The sequence below is a fragment of the Oculina patagonica genome, chromosome 1, assembly GCF_052425735.1.
Source record: "Oculina patagonica isolate OP01 chromosome 1, crgOcupat, whole genome shotgun sequence".
NCBI classification, from domain to species: Eukaryota; Metazoa; Cnidaria; class Anthozoa; order Scleractinia; family Oculinidae; genus Oculina; species Oculina patagonica.
The window spans coordinates 19694722-19714365 of NC_135758.1; the positions used below are offsets into that span (position 1 = coordinate 19694722).

The 19644-nt window shown below is 36.7% G+C and overlaps 2 protein-coding genes across 10 annotated transcripts in view; one reads left to right on the forward strand and one right to left on the reverse strand.

The window, feature by feature from the left end:
• The window catches only part of LOC144660484 (neuronal acetylcholine receptor subunit alpha-6-like), a 68561-nt gene that overhangs the window by 30574 nt on the left and 18343 nt on the right, over positions 1-19644 (forward strand). Inside the window, exon 1 of one of the 3 annotated variants that reach the window (XM_078521156.1) lies at positions 17618-17691. The exons of the other annotated variants lie outside the window; for them this stretch is intronic. The gene's annotated coding sequence lies outside the window, so the exon portion shown is untranslated. Of the gene's footprint in view, positions 1-17617; positions 17692-19644 lie in introns of those variants that run through there. 3 annotated transcript variants of the gene reach the window in all.
• Positions 1-19644, reverse strand: part of LOC144660599 (neuronal acetylcholine receptor subunit alpha-10-like) — a 36510-nt gene that overhangs the window by 8466 nt on the left and 8400 nt on the right. The window contains exon 1 of one of the 7 annotated variants that reach the window (XM_078521267.1): positions 13378-13521. The exons of 2 other annotated variants lie outside the window; for them this stretch is intronic. The gene's annotated coding sequence lies outside the window, so the exon portion shown is untranslated. Of the gene's footprint in view, positions 1-101; positions 800-2886; positions 2932-3181; positions 3433-7470; positions 7566-13377; positions 13522-19644 lie in introns of those variants that run through there. 4 more of the 7 variants (XM_078521281.1, XM_078521274.1, XM_078521305.1 and 1 more) reach the window with 4 other exon arrangements.

Here is a 19644-nt window from a genome sequence, read left to right on the forward strand (position 1 = left end):
GTTGGTCATTTATGTTAGACAACGAGCTAATTACAAGAACATCACAAGAATTTCTTTAAGACTACGCTACAAAAACACCTTATATCATGCCATAAAGATACCTTGCCCTTCGTATTTTTCCAAAAATTCTTCTTGCAGTCTCCTTAGTACAAATTGCATTTATAAATGTGTGTGGTAATCGGAAAGGAGTGAACTGAATTTGTGACGGTTCGCTTAATTCTAATTAATCATGGCATAAAGGGAGGCGTGTAAATGAGTTAAAACCACCGTTATTAACGCTGCTAGATAATGGGTTACCGAAAGGTGCAACCTTCGGCTCGAGATGTCAAAACATTTAAGTAAACGATCGAAAGTTTGTTTAATTTTAGACACCAAAAATCGGGAAATTTCATCAGCTGTAACCAGTGTTCCATTTGTCTAAGTGAAGTTGTTCTTTGAAGTGGTCTATACATAAGCTAATCTTTTCACACATACAAGTTAATTCCACAAAGCGCGGTAAATTATAACCATATAGTGTGGTGGAATACAGTTTACTCTATTCTGCAGCCTAATTCGCCGAATTAATTGCAAATAAACAAGGATTCATGAGTTAAGCCTGGTTGAAGTGTATATTCGTATTGATATCGGTTGCAATATTGGTCGAGAAGCAGCCGGAGCTCAGTGAAATAGCTCTTTTGTCAATTGTAAAGCCGCCAAAAACAGTCTTTGTTTGCAAAATTTGTTTTCAATGGCGTTACCGGCTTCTGTTTGTGAGCTGTTTACATGGGTTGCGGGAACTTTAGCGAGCGTTCAAGAAAGTTCCAGCATAATCATGCAAAGGTATCACAGCTACTTTTGAAGCGAGATTTGAAAGTGTTATCAGTTTTAGCCTTCTTTAATGGAACCTAAAAGCTTTTATAAGGTTAACGGCAAAATGCCATCAAACTTTTCTTTTTGTTCATAGCAATTGTTAATATTGTTCGTGATTGCTATCAAAGGAATTATAAGGTTCTTATGCTGACAAAAAATCCCTGTATTTTTGAAGGCGTACATTGTGAGATCCTTTAATTTAATGAAGCAATTCTTGTGAAACGCAAGGCCGATTTTATTTGATGACGCGACCATGATGTACATAAGAAAGAACATTGTACATTGTACAATTGTACATCAATGATCTCTACTGAAGACCCGTTGAGACAGACTATTGTTCCAGTAATTTTGGTAGCGATTTAAGGGACGGTTAAATCGCCCGTAAAACTTCTGACAACTTCTGACAACTGAATTGTCAGTAATTCACATGGGCGCTTTTAAATCACTACTGCCATTGCCGCAAAAATCCTTCGTGTAAACGGGCCTGCAAAGAGACCCGAAGAGACAATTAGATTTTATTGAAATTAGAAAATGTCTAATAGTGTTATAAGGTAACTGGCGTCACCGGTCGTTCAAGCATAATCGATATGCCAAACAGTTTTAATTTTAATTTTGTTCTATTATAAAATTATTTTGAACATTCTTGAAAATTTCGACAATTGGCAAAATCTAGTATACAAGCCAAGGCTAATTTGCCGACAGCCACACAAACCGCCTGTCATGAAGAACATAAACTCTAGCAACTAAATGATACTTGTTAATCCTAAAGCCTTTATGGTATACCGCTCAGTGCTAATTATTGTGGATTTTTATATTTAATTTCATATTTTCCGTTTGGTACTTTTCGTCTTGGTCATTCCGTGAATCGGCCGAACTAGTGAATCGGCCAGAAGGCAGACACAATTTGTTTTTTGTGTGTTACGCATATTTGATATATCGAAAGCTTGAGGAATATGGGAACTAGAAACTTCAGGTTTAATAAAGAACATAAACCATTTGTTTTGAATTTTAACTGAGAAATGGATTAAAAACAACGCAAAATAAAACAAAACAAAAGTAATTAAATATTCTCACGAAAGCTTCTGAGTTAAGTCTTTCGAGGGGGAATCGAATGCTGTCTGTGAGTTTTTTCTTACATGATTGACAAATTACACCATGGCCCATCCCTTGTTTACAAGCTAAAGGCAGTCAACAAAGCTAAGCCATAGCAAAGTTGCTAATAAATCTGACAAGCAGCTGACAAAATCTATATTCTGCTCTCACAAACAAGCTGGCATATGATCAGAAGGAACCACAGAAAAGTAATTAAAATTTAATTTTGTATTGTTGTTTCAGTTTACCCTTCCTGCAGAGACATGGCTGAAAATGATCCTGACTCGGCTGAGATCCCTTGCAACAGTCAGGTGTTGTAAAACAAACAAATACTTCACAGAAAAAAAATGTTTGAAACATCTTCATCTACCATTTTAGAGGGTCAAAATCTCTCCTGTATATGATATGTCTTCTGCCAGTGTTTTTGCGCCTTCAATCCACATCTTGCACTTGTTAAATCGCAGCTCATGGCATGGATATTCATCCGACGCATTAGCGGATAACTGATTAAACACTTGGCTAACAAGCGCTTTTTACGCGAAGCCAAGTTTTAATTAGTTTAGTTGAGCCGAAGGAGCTAAAAACGAGCAAAAAAGATATCTGTTCTTGTATAGTAACATCCCTCAAATAATTAGATAAATTTTGAAAGAAAAAATAAACTTGTTTTCATTGAAACAGCGAAGTCGGATTATGCTAAATTAAAATAAATATTCTCACTTTTCCATAAAGTGCTAATTTAATTGCGTCCAATTCCTGATAACAAATTTAGTGGAAACCGATATCAGAACTTTTATCCTTCGTTTGGCACAAAAAAACGCCAGTACTAACCTAAAATACAAAACTGATAGGTAATGGCTTAAGTGATATCACGTTTTTGTCGTAGGTTGGTTGTCCCGCTGGCATAAAATTTTCGCTCTCCATTCTATTAGTTTAACGAATGTTCACCTTTTGTTGCAACATGCTGTTCATCCGCATCCCTTTGTACTGACACCACATACAAACTTGAGGATTCTAAGCCGTTTGCTCAATTGAACTGGTGAAAGGCCTTCTCGAACCTTCTATGTGACTGAAATTTCCATTAATTTTTGAGATTTTACGAAACGTCGAGCGGATTTTGTTATTGTTTTTTAAGCGCCAAAAGAAACGTGATGCCGAAAGCTGTTAAATAAACGTGAAGCTCATTCCGGTTGGAAAATTGTAACAAACACTAAACACCAGGCTAAATCGCAGATATACTAACCTTCTGGCTGGAATTATCCCGAACTGTTCTGAACACTCAGTCCTTCCCGCTCTTCGGCTTATTCAATTTCTTTAATCAATTATTCCCGGGAAAAACGAGAAATGCACTGCGCGATTTCAGCCCGTCAACAGGTTGAAGAGTCATTGAGTAAAGATCACAATCTTGACCTAAAGAAGAGTCATCTTCACAAAGAAACATGATACTCCATTCGATCGTTACATATGTGCGATTGCCTGTATGTTTGCTAGGCGATTAAACGACAAGTGGAACATGCGAAAATGCTAATAATTGGTTACTAGGGCTATTTTTCACATTTGCTAAAAACCACCCTGTAATAAATAAAAACTGTCAGCTGAACTCTACTACTAATCGATCTACGTATTCATGTTCAGAAAATGCAGCAGACATAAAGCATGTACAATGCCTGAAACATGGTTATTAGAAAGTTTGATCCAATATCAATGATCGTGATAATATTTTTTTCTCCTTCGCCAAAATATTAAAAATAAAAAATACCACATAAGCTAGTGTTTTGTGTATTTTAGATGTAAACATCGTTAAGTTAAGGGAGAGGATTTGAAAACAGTTTTCCCATATTTTGAGAAAAATCCTTTAAACGAAATCGGAATTTGTTAGTATATATTTACTTTATGCAAACCAAAATTCGAGCAGAAATTTTGGAATCTATGCAACTTGCGTAATTTCTTTTTATACTCCTACAGATATTGTATTATTTTTCATTGTTTGAATCTATGATAATTATTCCTTGAAATCTCTTAATATTTTGTTTACAATGATTATTTATTAAAACACGCAACAGATAAACCACATGCAAATATCGGTGGCTTTGAAATTAAAATATAAAAACTGGTTTATGCTCTCAAAATATCCAAAGCAGCTTTCTTTGGGGCTAAAGAAAATGAGACATCAGACTGTCAGAAAACATTACAGATGAATGATATGTAAAAGGATTAAAAGTGGCTTAAAGAGCATTCGAGAAAAAAAAATGTAGCTATGTTTTCAGAAAATTACTAGGGATATGGAAATTGGAAAATGATAAGTCTAATTACTCCGTAATGGTAATATCCCGGGAATTCTCATTTTCTGTGTTAAATCTTTTTCGTTAATAAAGAATCCATAATAATTTTTACGGCGACTTTTCTCACGAAATGAATTAATCCAGTATGGCAGATTCCAGGCAAATGGCATGGATACATAAATAAGGAATAATACAAATTGAAAGATTTTACCATTTAAAAAATTGAATATTTACTTAAGTTTGAATCATGATGAATTCGTTCATAATACTCTAGATTAGGAATTTACGACTTGAACAAAACAAAACCTCGTCGAACAACTTGAAGGTAAATGTTTGTCGTGGAAAACCCAAATCCAGTTAACACTGTTTTCAGTATTAGCAGAAACTTCATCTTAAAAGTAATATTTGTGACAAATTGCAGGATATATATTTCCTTAAATTTCCCTTGTTTTGTCTTTACTGGTCTTTTTGGCTTCGGAATTAAAAGTTTAAATGGGATTTGCCAAAAACATGTCGATAACTGATAGCCTAATTGATACCCACGACTGAGTGCACCAAAAATAACTTTAATCTGTCAATTATTCAACTGAATATATTGCAGTATTTGTATAAGGCCAGTTCAAACTGTAAACATCATGATTTGATTACTTGGTTTTGTCTAGTTTCTTGTTAAAAGTGTTAATTTGATTTGAATTTACTATGCATGAAGAAAATAAGTTTTGAAAGCGAGAGATAAAAGCGTCCCACTATCAAGTCTTTATTTAAGCCCTGGTGCCAATGAAAGGAGCGTATTAAACGGAACGGTTTTGCCTGCGATTATCGCATGTGACACGCTAACGCCATGACTACAACACGAATTGCGTAGGACTGTCGTAAGCTTCTCGCGTGCGAGAAAGTCGTAGATGGGTCATGTTAATCGGCCCATACACAAATTCTTCTTAAATACAATTTGGTTCCTTGCATTTCATATGATAATTGGAAATATATTTGGACGAATTTGACTATGCCCTTATTATCACCACTTGTGATTCGTCTATCTTGTTAAGCTGACTCGGAAACAGACGTTAAGCCCACAACACAAGATTCTACAAGGTGAAGCTCATTCGCTGTTAAAAGAATATGGCAAAGGAAGCGAATTGTATGACGAAAGCTTTACAATCAGTTCAAACGTAATTGAGCTAACTTAAGCTTCCTCTGTAAAAGGCCCCTTAAGCTATTTTAAATGTGTTTAAAATCTGAGTTGGCGTTTAGTTTGAAAAAAGGAATTTTAGGCTGCTTTTGATCGAAAGTCTCCCATTATTCAAGTCTTTATTTTTAAGTAAGCCATGATGTCAGCACGTACACAATTTTTAGGCTATTATTTCGAATTTTTTTTAATGTTGGCGTTATTTCATCTTGTGATAATTTAGTTGCTTTAGAAACAGAAAGCCCCACGAGAACCAGCAAGGTGAAGTTCATTCTTTGTTAAAAGAACACTGCCAAAAAGGGTGGTTGTTCCATTATATATTCAGCCAACGCAGTAGATGGTGTACCCTTAGGCTACGAGAAAAGTATAGAGGTTGTTTTGGACTAAATATGTCTTTAGCTTATTCCAATTTTCTGTAAAAAGCACATTTAGAATAAGAAATTAAGCTATCTAATTACCTTGCCTTTGAGCGAAAACATTGCAGCTGCTTGCGTGCTACTACTACAATTTATTCAGTTAATCCATTTTAGCTTTCGGCGCAATGTTATATATGGACAAATAAAAAGCCTGCCCACCATGTATGTTGCACAACTTTCCATTCAAAAATCCATTTTTCTTCTCATCTGCAGCGTGCCTGACTTGGAGTAATTGTTTATTATATTGTCACTTTTACGACAATTTAGATACCGATTCATATAAGTACTGTAGGAGTAGGAAAATTGAGAGCATTTTCTATTTTTCCCGTTAAGCCTTTCTCGAGTTTTGTAGGGGCTTTTTAAGTATCCACCTGCTTTTCAAAGCTACAGTTTTATCGAGTAGTTATTATTTTTTTAGACTAATCAGATGAAGATATAAGAGAACTGTATAGTCGAGAGGTCCACACATAAAATGTCTGATGTTTTAAATTTTAATCAGGATTTCTCAATTCCGCTTTCACGATGTAGTCTTCCACTTCCATAGTGGGTTTCCTTTATAAGGCGCTGGGCAAATGACACGCGCGTTGTAAGCATGGTTATCCCGTGACGCAGTTTGTAGTGAATTCGTCGTCGATGCACACAGCATGTGTTGCTGATCTCTTGTGTTTTGCTAGCTGCAACTCAGTTTCATTCACATTTAACAGTAGGACTGCCAGCCAGTCGTTAAATTTTTATCGACTGATAGTTGGAAATCATGATTCATTAAGACGAAAACATTATACCAATGTAAAAAGTAGGGAGAAAGCATCTTTCTATGAAATTTTGTTTTGCGTGGGAAGACAATTTTTTTACTGAATTGTGTGGGAAGTGTTCAGTGTACAAAACTAATCGGATTGTGAGTTTGCCGACAGTCGACGTCGTTGCCTTGGTTAATGCAAATAATTACAAAACAAGGGACAACCTGCTATTAACGTACGACAATTCAGCTCGAACTCTATTGGTGCAAATCATCAAACATCTTAAAATTTGATTAAATGTCGATCAGACCATAAACCTTACTTTTGTTCATGTCGTCTGCTCTAGGCACGAACAGGTGTGTCGAGCAACCTTTTAACATTGTAAACGAGTAACTGTTTGAAAACATTTAAAATATCGCTTCATTTCCGAAGGCACCTTATTTTACGATGTTATCAACTGTATCTGTTTAGACACAACCAGAAGATTATTGGTCGTCGCATTGATGTTTTACTAATAGGTCCTATAAGTGTTGATTATTATGTATTTATATTTTATAGTTATTTTGTCCTTGTATTGCCTTATGGTGAAGATATTTGATAAACAAATGTCCAAAATACCCGACGTGGTAAACATGATCCTTACTTGTGGCTTGTCGTTTAAAATGTTTTTTTACGAATGATTGCTGAACTATACTGAATCTGGTTTAAGAGTCAATTTGATCTCCGATGACATATTATTTTACCGCAACTTATTTAATGAGGACTTAAAATGTAGCTGCGTGATCAAACACTTCAAACATTGTGGTAAAACGTGTACTAAACACGACTGATATTAGCAAGTCGTTTCATAACAAAGCAAAACGAGGCATTATTGCCACACAAAAGAGAAAGTCCCTTCTGGAAATACGTACCTTTTAGCAGCATTAATGACCGATATCAAGCTAGACATGGGGAAACCAATAACAAACAACCAGGTTAAGTACGAACTTCGCCATTCGTATACGAATGTACCCACCGGACGAAAACCTCGCGCAAGGCAAACTATGATCGATTGGTTTTCACCTGATTGGTCGAGAGTAAAACGCGTTTTCTCTGATTCGTTAGAGAATCTTACTTTTAATCAGTGTAAACTGAGCTCAAAAGGTTAAAACCCGTATTATTCTCATTTTAAAAAACATCAATATATGAGTTAAGTAATAACTCGTTTTACACCAGCAACGCTACATTATTAAGAAAATAAGTAATAAATTCTAGTTTTTTACGTCTTGTGTTCCCATAAAAAAACTGAAAAGGCAAAAGAAACAGTCTTCGATAACAAAATGGCAAAAACAGGACCTAGCCGTCTGGTCTGGTCGCTGTCCTTTATGCAGCCCGGTAACAAAGAACAGGCGATAAAAGAAGAAACACCAATTTAATGGAGGTTGGTGGGCAGACTTCGTAATCCTCCTTTTGCTTAAGCGAGAAGCTTAAGTTAAAGTGCGAGCCGTTTTCTTTGTACTTTGGTAATACCTTATACTTGATGAACAGCAATGGATAACGGGTTTCTAATAGGTACTGATAATATTGGAGTTATGACTGGAATTTTAGACTTTAGGCATGACCGATTGAAAGTCTCTCCAAAATAGATTTTAATTGTGGCATCTCGTTGTAGGTATGAGCCACTGAGTCGGAAAAGCCACAGTTATTAATTTTTATATACTATTATTACAGTTCCATATTTTATAATTATCTCCCAATAATTTTGCATAATGAAAGAATATCATGCATTTGTAATGATATTCTGACGAAGTTGTAGCTAAGGCAAAAAAAATCATTGCCCTTGGGCAAATCACAAAGTGCTGCTGTGATCTTGATGAATAAATATAACCCTGAGTAATAGTTTTTGCATTTCATTTTCGGCCAGATATTTTACTTGATTGTTGATAACTGAATGGCAATAATAAATTATGTGACCAAAGATTTCATGTATCCACAACTTTTCATCTGCCTCTTGCTTGAGCGGACGGAAAAGTGTCAAATGGTTTATAAAGTTACATGTACAGTTCACCCTTTTTTCTGAAATTTCTGAAAGATCGAGAATTTGTTATTACTCTCAATAATGAATGACATCGTGTATCACTAACTGACATCTTGCCGAAACCGTTCGTTGTAAAGTAATGTTTTCACGGAGTATTCTTTGATATTCCTTTACGTAAACTGATCATATGCTGTCCGAAACGCCTGGGTTTTTTTGTCGGGTTAAAAATGATGCCATCTGCTTTCCCGTTAATGACAGAAAATTAAGGACTCCATATACTTACAAAACGATCAAAGCTTGCCTTTCATTCTGTAGTGTTATTCACAAGTGCAAGGCGCTGAATCGGTGATAATCGAAGTGTTTAAAAGGTGGTTACGGCTTATGTAACCCTCATTGTCGATCGGCCATACGACAAAGGTAATGTTTAGTGTACATTGCCTGCTTCATACATCCCATCAACGTATTATTTACACAGCTTTAACAGAAATGCATTTTAAAGAAAACATTTAAATGCCATATTATAATGACCCTTGCAAAGCCGGCGGCAAACTTGTTATAAATTAAAATATAGTTTAAAGGGACAGTGTCTCATGAAATCTTCTAAGTTTTCGTGTGAAATATTCTAGAATTCCGAGGATGCACTCACTGTTGAGCAAAATGGCCTTCGAACAACAAAAGAAAGGCATAAAATCATTCTCCAAGGTGTAAATTAACCGCAATCAATGGTTTTTAAGAAATTTTCATCCAGGTAAAACTGTCAAACTTGAGAACGTATAGGCCCGACGTTTTCAAGTTTTAGGCCACTTCTTTCCTACCAGTCTGTACCCAAACCACGTTTTAACAATTTTCAGGACTTTAAGCAAGGCCAGGCCACTATGAGTGGATTTCCAGTTGATACCAACACCTTCATGGGATTTTCAAATTGCACCAAATTTCGGTGAAATCGCACCTTTAAATTGGTTTGTGCATAAAGATCCATAAAACGTTGCCTACCTGGGTTTACTAACTTGGTGGCTACATACTAAAAATTCGGCATAATTTTTCTGCAAGAAACTAACTCCACGGAAAGAATTGAAACTGTTTGGAAGTTAGAATGGGGAGGTGATGTTTATCACAGTCACGGCACTTATCATTTTAGAGGGGTAATGATTCTATTCAACCCCAAATTACCCATTCTTGTAAGTCTTGTAAATGACATCACTGCAGATAACGGCAACGGTATTAAACTGTTCACGATACTGCTATTTAGCTGTGCAACATCTACAATCAGACCAATCAGATCAAAAAGATTTTTATTCGAATTTCTAAATATTCTTATAAACATCGCTCATGAATCAGGTCAAAGAATGATTGTCGGTGGCGATTTCAATTGCGTGCAAAACCTTGCGATAAAATTGCCGGTTCTGACGTGAATAGGAGAAATAATGTAATAAGTGTAAGTAGAAATGCACTTCTTTGAGCTTCCTGTATGTTTGGAGGTGCCAACATCCTAATCAACGACAATTCACATGGTGCGACAAAGTGCTTAAAGTACAATGCAGATTTGACTGTTGGATGATTTCTGAAGATCTTAAACTTTTTGTATTAGACACGAACACCAAAAGCGCACTCTGCTCTAACCCTAACACTCCAGTCCCAAGACTGTGTTCCGAGAGGTCCGGGTTTCTGTAAAATTAACAATTCTCTTTCAAAGATAACAGCTTCATTGATAAGATTTCTCAGTTCAAAGACTAGTAAAATTATCTACCGGACAAAGGTCTGGCTTGGGACATGATAAAAATAAAAATAAGACGCTTCTGCGTTACGTAATCTACAGAGTAAAAACAGAGAGCGCAGAAATATTGAAAAGGAGCTTTCGCGGCGAGTCGAATTCAACGTTTAATGCAAATCTTAGAAACCAACAGATCGAAAGAAGAATCAGAAGAAATCGCAGAACTATATCGACTTAGATCAGAATTGACTGAACAAGATTGCGCTGAGTATAGACCTAGTGGTGCTCTTATCAGAAGTAGAGCCAGATGGCACGAACATGGCAAAAAAATACAAAATATTTCTTGAATTTAGAAAAATTGCAAAATTCCTTATCCTTCGTCTCAAAACTTAAATACATAATGAATCCAAACCATAAAACTTTCTTCGATGATCCAAATCTTATTCGCCTAACAGCGCGACGGTTTTTGCTTGTGACATGAAGATCGAAATCTAACTTTCATCTAACGTTCATGTTAACAGGACTGGAAAAATTGGAAACTGTTCTTGATGTCGTTATATTCTCTAAGTTCGTTTAAAGCTTATAAAAACGTGATGCCAGCCAGTTTAGTAAAACATGGTTAAAATTGTTTTGTTTGTGTTAAGGTCCACAAACGGTTTATTTACTTGAATATTAAAACATAGTGAAAAATTGTAATTATATTCTCTAAGTTCAGTGAAATGCATTAAAAATCATCTCATATAATGCCTAGTTTAAAGCTTATAAAAACGTGTTGCTAGCCAGTTTAGTAAAACATGGTTAAAATTGTTTTGTTTATGTTAAGGTCCACAAACGGTTTTTTTACTTGAATATTAGTGAAAAATTTGAAAATTAGTTTGACTGAACATGCTCCATGGCCAGTGGCTTCATAGCAGGGTGATAAACAAAGCTCCTCCCTGGAGCTCTTACACCGGAATTGTAGTAGGCCATGTGCTTAAAATCCGTAAAGCCTGTATTTGTTTTAGGCTTTGTCTGCAACTCTTCAAACTGCTACGTACCTGGCAAGATCTCGTTTTCTTTCGTTCTTTCTTTCTCCTTTTTTTCATTTAATTTGTAGTTCACGTCTTGAATTTCATTGGTCTTAGCATGTTATATAAAAGGATAGATTAAGATCGTGTGACGTGAGGGGGCTGTTGTCGGCATTTGCATCAGGGGTTACAAGGTTAAAGCAGAATAAAGAAAGATATAATGCTCCAGAGAGCAATCCAATAAAACGGATGTGGGTTTTGTTAATCTGCCTAGCTGTGGTATTGGTCATTCACGTAATCGGCATAAGTCAATTGAACGGATGTAACCCCCTGAATTAATTAAGGGAGTTTTGCTCCTTTTTACATCAGCATTCCTCTTAGTCCGCAAGATGACCCGCACTTCATCACAACGTTAATTGGAAAAGTACACATAACGGCCACCTTTTCACAACAGATGGAAACTCTTTGTTAACGTAACAGCATAAAGGGAAGTCTTTAGTGAGCAAATGTTTACTTAACCCTTAAAAATCGATTGGTAACTTAACACGAGTATCGATGTCTGGAGCCTGTTCATATTTTGTCTACAGTAAACTCCGATAACACGAGAAATTGCTGTGCTTTAATTACTCTGTTATCTCTGTGTACGCTTATCGGTTTACTGTTACGTTTCCTAGCGGCACAGAAAACGTCAGCTCTACAAGTTTCAAGTGAACTTGAGTGAATTTAGCGTTATGAAAGTTCTTGAATCATTCATATTTGACCACGTCTGTTTGTAAAAGAGTTAATTTATCATTACTTATTATGTTTGCCTGTCACTTGAAAGCAGACGTTTAAGCGGCAGTAAATGAAAGCGTGACCTGACTCCTACAATGATTAATTCAAGAGAAATGAAAAGTATTAAATGAAGTGTCGGTGAATCCTTATGTGAAATCGGTTCTGCACGAACAAAACCTTTTATCTCTATGCTTTAGGTATCCGCTTGTTCGTATAACCTAGCACATAACAGCTGAAGTATCCCAATTCTTCTTGCTTTTAACCAAAATCAAAAACTCTCGTCGCCAAGAAAAAGACACATTTTTTTAAATGTTGACAGAAGTATCGCCTTCAAACCAGACGTTTTTGTCGACAATATAACTATTCGTTTTAATTAATTTGGACATTTGCTATTTTGGCGTATGGTGAAGCAATTATCCGATCAACGTGGTTGCGCCTTTAATAGCGTGTGTAATAAATTTCCGAATTTATACTCATGTAGTGTCTCTGGCAGAATTCATAACAGTGGCAACATACAGTGAAATGCCGAATTTTCGGACCCATCGATTTTTCGAACCTTCCGGATGCCTCGAACCAGAAGGCGCTTCCCTTGTATTTGCTTCACTCAGTTGAACACCGCAATTTTATCCCCGATTTCTCGGACTCCCGATATCTTAAATCAATTTTCGTTTGCCTGGGAGGTTCGATAAATCGCGATTCAACCGTACTTGGTTCGAGTTATCGGGTGGTTCTAAAAATCGAAGGCACAAGAAATCGAGATTCCACTGTATTAATAAACAAGAGAATGACAGCCAATTTATATTTGTTTTGGCTTATACGCAAGCAACAGAAATGACGGATCTCAATCCGTCATTATCCGAGGGAAGACTAAAACCAAATAAGATTTTCTATATTTCAGTAGAGAGTAAGCCACATCATCTCTAGCTGGTTTTCAAATTGGAATTTGGAATGTTGACTGCATATGTTTCATTTCGTCAAACCCCTTAGCTTCACTTTCTTATGATGTAAAACTCCAGGTCAACCACGCACGCCGGAATAAAAGATGTATTTGATTGTAATCGAAATTTCTCTTTGATGAACATCACTGCCACACCTTCTGAAGAAAGTCTAGCGTCGAAGAAGAGCGACCTAGGCGGTCAGTTTAACTAGCATTTCCATCCTGAAAGCCCCGAATTCCAAACAGACAGGAAACTTTGAATTAAGCTCTTTTGCGATAAGTGAAGGTTTTCAAGATGGGTGTTGTTTGAACTGCCGTTTTTGCTGTGGAACGTATTTTAAAGAGCAGTGTAACAGTTTATAGAACACTCACCTTGTTTCTTGTTGGTCTGCAAGATCTTTGTTTAGTTCCTATCCGCCGACTTCTTTAATATCGTTCGCTTTGTAGTTTTTGCGACCGACGACGTGATTTATATTGTTCCAAATATGGAAAGTAACTATCGGATGATGTCATCGCAACACCCAAGATGATGCTGAGATTACGTTTCTGGGCAACCTCTCCACGTGCATAATTAGCTCAAGTTTTAACGGGCACTTACTCGATGACAAGACCTCACGAAAGGAACAAAGCAGATTCTGTCCCAATCGATCGGAATTGAAAGATCACTGTCTCGATTTCTTTATCATGAAGCGAATATATCGAATAGGAATGATTGCTACTCCCGCCTGGACAGTTGCTAGTCCATCGCGTGTAACCCCTCAGTACTTTATTAGTTTTTCTAACAGTTCCTATTCCTGGGTGAACTGTTCAAAAACACAGTAGAACGGCCCTGGCCAGGGCTCAAATTCGGACTGCTACTTCTACAGTTTGACGCGGTCACAAAAAGGCCACAGCCGTCGCTCCCTCTCCAGTTTTGGCCTCATTAAATTTTCACAAGAAGTACAACTACTTCGATCAACTGGAAGTTTTGTCTTAATTTCGCTGACCGAATGAAAGGCCGCTTGCTGATCGTATTTTTGTTAAGTCGGTACTCTGCTTAATAAAAAGCCAGTATGACAGTTAATTTATGCTTGTGTGGGCTCGAAGTTAGAGAACTCTGCAGTTTAACAGCATGGCTTTGTTAGAATCACCGTACCAACTGTGTGAGTACGTGGTCAAAATTTGGCAATTAACCAAATAATTATCACCACCTATACAAGCATTGCCCTTCTCTTTAAATCTTCTCTTCTTCCTGTTGTGGGAAGTTAAAGTGAGGTTCTGCTCGCTGGGCGACTTTAGTGGGGAGAGGCCTATTAATATGTGGGCGTATTAAGATAACTGACGTAAAAAGGACAGAAAAGATAACAACACAAAAATAACTGATGCGGGGGCATGATTTGGGATGGATTATTCTTAAAAAGCACGAACTTTATCTTTAAATATATTTTGAATTGCTCTATTCGGTGTACTTTATGACACTGTAAAACGAGAGTAGCTTTAATACAAATTCACACGTCAATTGCACTTCGAGTTTAGATATAGCAATGGTTATTTTCCAAATTAAACGAGGCCAAAAGTCAGAGTAATGTTATGTTTATCATTCAATAATTTTCCAAACTTAAACTTATGGGTTTACTTGTAGTAAACCCATTTCACGTGCAAACCGGGAAAAGTTGTCTCTGTTTCTATATTCACAACGATTCAATTTAACAATTTATTTTGGACGAAACCTGAACGTGCAAACTTTGAAAATCACGAGATATCGAACGATATCACTCCAGAGTCCCCTCTTGAAGACCTTGGGGGTTTTTTCGATTGTTTCACGCTCGTGACATAGCTGATAAAAATCTTATCATCGACGTTCAGTTGACAAAACTAAAACCCACAACGTGCTGTTTTCCAAAATATACTTATTCCCTGACATGCTACCGTAATTCTACTGACGCGCATGACTGTAGATAAAGCCCGAACCCTTGAACCTTATGGCATGATCCCATGGACAAACGTAATGTAATTTTAGTCTATATGTGTCCCTAATTCTATATTTTTTTTTATTATATAAACATCAATGAAATACCAGGAAATCTTTCGCGCGAAAAAATCATATCTTCACACGTGAAAATAACATGTTATTTTCACATGTGAAGATATCGATTTCGAAACATTTTCTGACAAGTTTGCCCTGTTTCAATGCTGAATTGAAGTGCCAAAGTAAATCGATATTAAGTCGAAACATCTTCGGATCTTTCTCGGCAATCTTCGGCAATCTTCGGAAATTTTCGGAAAAGTTCGGAAAATGTTCGGAAACATTCGTACGACCTTCGGACGACATTTTGCAAATCTTCGGAAATCTTCGGAAAATGGTCGGCAATCTTCGGAAAATCGTCAAAAACATCGTAATTAGTAGGTTTATATAATAAACAGAATATTACATGGTTGCTTGGAGATATGAAATTTATCTTCTCGTGTTCAAAATCGATATCCCACTCGTTCGCTGCGCTCACTCGTGAGATATCGATTTGAACACTCGAAGATAAATTTCATATCTCTGCGCAACCATGTAATATCCTCTATATCTTTGTCACGATGTACGTCATTTCCCACCACTCCTTCGTATTGTGTATTTGCCCGCAATACTCCTTTTTTAATATAAAAGTTTTATTCTATAATTCAATAACATCTAGACCTGAAGAAGGCTTATCTGTCAAGCCGAGATATCACAAAAAATAAATAATAATAATATAATAATACTCGTTTTATTAGCTTTGCATTAGTTATTGATCTTTTCCCTCTCGCTTCCTGTACATTTTATCTCTGGTTCCCACCCGCTTCCTTGACAGCTCCTGGCACTATCTCTGTGTTATTGTGTAGCATTGCACAGTTGTTCCTTCCCAGTGCACGTTTCTTCCTCTATGGCTCTGGCAGTTGTTGTTATTGTCGGGTTTTTTGGTCGGTCCCCCACCCCTACTCTCGCCCCCTGGCTCCCTCTCTGGCCTACCCCTTTTTCCTTCCCCTGCCCCCCTCCACAGCTGTAGACCTTTAAAGGGGTATCAAATGGTCTTTGCGAGCATTTGCGAGCATGCGAGCACAGCGTTTTTCTTTGCGAGCACGAGCATTGACAAAAATTAGCCTTGCGAGCAACGAGCACTTTTCAAAAACCTACCTCTACTAAAAACCAAGCATGCGAGCACTTGTAAAAATGTGCGAGCACGAGCAAACGAGCACCCACTAAGATTTTGCGAGCATTGCGAGCACTGCGACATTTTGAGGGACCATTCTTGACTCCTCTTTAAACTGAGCAGGTGGACTCAAAAGAGTAACTTGTAACATTTTCCAGCTCTAATTAATTTCTATATATTTTTAACTTTTGAGGCTCTTTGACGCTGTAGCACAAACATTAAAAAAAAAAACAGAAAAACGTTATATAAACAAACTTCAGTTAGCTCATTCCGTCTCGTCGAGAAGAACAACAAACAAAACCAATTCATTTTGCAATAAACTAACCTTGAACCCTGACTGACAAACAAAAGACCTTTTTTTAAAAAAAGTTATATAAACAAACCTTGCTGATAAACATTTAGTTTTCGGAATTTTTTGAAAGAGAATTTTGAGAAAAGGTTATATAAACAAACCTTTATGGTAATAAACGTTTATTTGTCAAGGAAAAGAAACAATTTTTTCATTAACTGACCTACACCCGGAGAATTTTTGTGAAAAGGTTATATAAACAAACTTTTATAGTAATTAAAGTTTAATTGTCAAGGAAAAGAAACATTTTTTCATTAACTGACGACATGCAACCCCGTGTGGCATACCGTTGTCCCAGAGATTTTCAGAATTTTTGAAAACGAATTTTTGGAAGAAAGGTTATGTAAACAAACCTTTGTAATTAACGTTTAATTTTTGGGGAAATGAAACATTTTTTCTTTTACTGACCTACAACCCTGAGTGGCATACCGTTTGAGATGTTCAGATGTTGAAAGAAATTCCCGCAGCGTTTCGTACCAAAAAGAGGTCGAAATTAAAAAGAATCTTGCAACTTTGCTCTTCGGCTCAAAGAGAATGATGTATCAGCTATCTGAAATTTCTTCACTAAGCTCTACCTGCTGTGAACAAAATGATCAATTGTAGGATGAGGGTCTTCAACAAATAACTTTTGACAAAATGCGAAACAGTTGTTTGAAGTATTCGATTGTTATCGGTGTCTGTATCGGAAAAGAAAAAAGCGATTTCGGTGTCGCGTTTTCATGACAGCTTTTGTGATCGTTTTGTTCTGGTCCACAATCTAAAAGCGAATAGCTTCTCTAGACAGAATGTCTATAGCTTAGTTTTATCGTGGTCGTAAATCTCAGGGAGGTTTTTTAAGTTCAACCGCGTTTGCGTAATTAAATCCATGACCTAGCTAGCGCGTAACACTTGAATTGGCGTCGTTCTTTGTGGCGCTACTGTTTACGGTGTTTTGCTTTTAATATGGGTATAGCAACAGATTGGAAACAGAGTGGATCGGACTGTTCTTCTTCGCTGAAGGGTGTTTCTCTTCGGATGACTTTGATTAACTTGGCAGTAGCCCAGCGACATTGGCAGCCTTGAAGACGGTCTTCCAGCTCACAAAAGGAAAGGAATTCCTTTAAAGATCACATTACAATCCTTTACAGCTTTTGATTAGTGTGACTCGATTGATTGTTGTTTGTGTGAATTATCTACAAGGTAATTACTTCCTCAGATCTAAGATTTGTTGATGACAGAGTAGTTCTTTGCCTCCATAAAAGAAACGCAAGAGGGATTTGCCTAAAGTATTTCGAGTATTTCAGCGAATGCATCCGGTTTAGTACCATGACGTGCTTGCTCTCCTTTAATAATTATGAGTGCAAAGATGTTGCCAAAAGCTCCGGAATCAAATGAATCGCATTTTATCCAAAGGATCTTTTATTTTGAATTATAAGTGCAAAGATGTTGCCAAAAGCTCCGGAATCAAATGAATCGCATTTTATCCAAAGGATCTTTTATTTTGTACAGCAGTGTCTCACTCGGTCAGTAAAGAACCAACCAGCTTTTGTTAATCTAGAGTAGAACTTACATGTAGAAAGTAAGCACCCTTACCGTCCTACCTACCGTAAAGTTACTATTTTTAGCGGCTATTTATTTTAGCGATTTTTTCAGAGCAAGATTTAGCGACTATTTAATTTAGCGATTTGCCGGATTTTTTCTAAAAGTAAGTGATATTGTGTAAGCCTGTTTTTAATGAACATATAGCTGAGATGGAAATAAATGTTCAGTAAAAGAACAAACTCCCTTGAAATTGAACGAACATTTGCATTGCTAGAAAGAACAAAGTTACCGGCATCTATTTTAAAAAGAATTTTCAAAGTCGACTATGTTTATTTTGTTTCCTTTTGGGGTGGAGGGAAGGTACTTAAATTTAGCGAGTATTAAATTTAACCGAGACAAATTTTAGCGAGTACTAAATTTAGCGATTTTTGCCCAACTCGCTAAAATCGCTAAAATTAGTAGCCGCTAACAATAGTATGTAAAATGTATGGTCATGTTGTTACAAATTGTTGCTGCCTTTGATAGATTTTTTCCTCATTGCACAATGCGAACTTTTGTATGTGGAGACTAAAGGTCCCAAAGCGATCTCAAATGGATATGAGACTACAGAAACATTTTTTTTTTTTTCAAAAACAAAAAAACGTACAAGGGTGATCGAGCAGCTAAAAATATTTTCTTTTTGATTCTTTAATGGGGCCCAAAACTAACAACAGTCTAAGCTCTGGAAGCTAACAGAAATGGAAACAAACAATGTTACTTTTTTCCTATACATGTCCTTTTTTGTTTACTTTTAATTACGCGAACAGAGACTGAACTATTGTGATACCACTTGGTTTCGATTTGGTTAAGATATTGAATGAGAAATGGCATCAAACTATCTCGAATTGCACTAAAGTGACTCTCTTTTTAGTTGAAGTAAATATATGCGGACTGCGAATAATCAATGCAGTGAACTGTAAAACAGCTAAACACTTACAAATAAAGCCTAGAAAAATCTGAGGATTGAACGCGATTTCAACCCACGACCCTTGTGATACCAGTCTAGATGCTATCCAGACACCAACTGCGCTGCGACTAAAGCAGCTAGGAGCAGGTCAATAGCAAGGATGTGATAATGCATATTTGAGTTACCATTTAATGTGATAATGTACAAGTAAATTCCTTCGCGTTTTTTTTTTCGATGTGCGATTTATCCAAAATTGACCTAACTTTCCAAATTGTTGGGACAAGCCTCGCATTATTGTCAAAAATCCGAAAAACATATGCCATTCTAAATAACAGCTACTGTACTTAACAAACTACTCCTGTAACTTATCATGTATAAAAGACCAGGATGAAGATGGGATATACAGGGAATGATTACATCTGCAAGGTTATAATCGCTTAAAGGTATTTTCTGTTGGGGGATATCTTGAGCTAGTTACTGTTAGGACCATATTAGGTTATTATAGGACCTCACGCTTTCTGGGTAGCCTTATGCTCCAGTCGGAGGAGCGAAGAGGATGAGTGGAGTGTGGACCTCACGCTTGATCAATAAGAACTATATCCTAGTAACGAACCTGCATGAAAGAAAGGGACAAAAACGTTCTCTGATGAAAAACCGAGCATTCA